Raw genomic sequence first — 729 nt, 5'->3', positions numbered from 1 at the left:
AGGGCAGCATGACCTGGACTGTCATTCTTGTACATATAATAGCACTGGCTTTGTCTATTGCCAAGGCTATTGCCAGAAGCGTCTTGGTTTCTGTTCCCTGTACCGATACCTCTGTCTACAAAAGCAGTAAGATTGTCTGCTTTGTCTTTCGAAATACAGCCATGCCAACACTTGGAAACAACCTTTTGGGTCCAAGTGTACAGTCCATAGCGTGCTATCACAGATTTCTATGTTGTGTTTTGTTCATAAAACAACAAAATTGCTGAATGCTACTCCAAACACACAGGTGCTCCATACATTCGTTGCCATGATAGTTTAAAGTCCTTTACTTAGAAGCTGGGTCAGTCATTTGTTCTGTCCTTCAGAACAACACTGTCCTTCAGCTTTAGAACTTTGTTGGCTGGTTGCTAAAAAATTAAGATGAACATTTGTATTGTCATAACTTCCATTTTGTTAGGGTAAATAATACAAATTTGTTCTCCTTTTGCAAGATACCCTATGCATACCACCTCATCACCAGCTTATAGTCTCTTGGTTATGATGCAGCACTCGGTTTAGCCAGAAGAACTTGAAACAAATCTCAGACAGCTACAATTCCAAATAAGTATATATGCACTATCCAATTATGTTAAAATAATATTTAGCTAAACACATAACATAGAGAATTGGAGCCAAGTCTAAAGTGCAGTTATATGCCTTACTGCATTACTAATGAGACAGCCTCCTGAC

At 38.7% G+C, this 729-nt stretch overlaps 1 protein-coding gene across 1 annotated transcript in view; it reads left to right on the top strand.

Moving 5' to 3' along the window:
* Positions 1–525: 525 nt before the first annotated feature.
* CASP6 (caspase 6, apoptosis-related cysteine peptidase) overlaps positions 526–729 on the top strand; it is a 6,542-nt gene continuing 6,338 nt past the window's right edge. The window contains exon 1 of the mRNA XM_009327066.1: positions 526–604. The gene's annotated coding sequence lies outside the window, so the exon portion shown is untranslated. The remainder of the gene's footprint in view (positions 605–729) is intronic.

This window comes from Pygoscelis adeliae, unplaced genomic scaffold (assembly GCF_000699105.1).
Source record: "Pygoscelis adeliae isolate BGI_AS28 unplaced genomic scaffold, ASM69910v1 Scaffold87, whole genome shotgun sequence".
Lineage (NCBI taxonomy): Eukaryota > Metazoa > Chordata > Aves > Sphenisciformes > Spheniscidae > Pygoscelis > Pygoscelis adeliae.
Note: the sequence above shows the minus strand (reverse complement) of the source record. Positions and strands in the feature narration are given on the sequence as shown.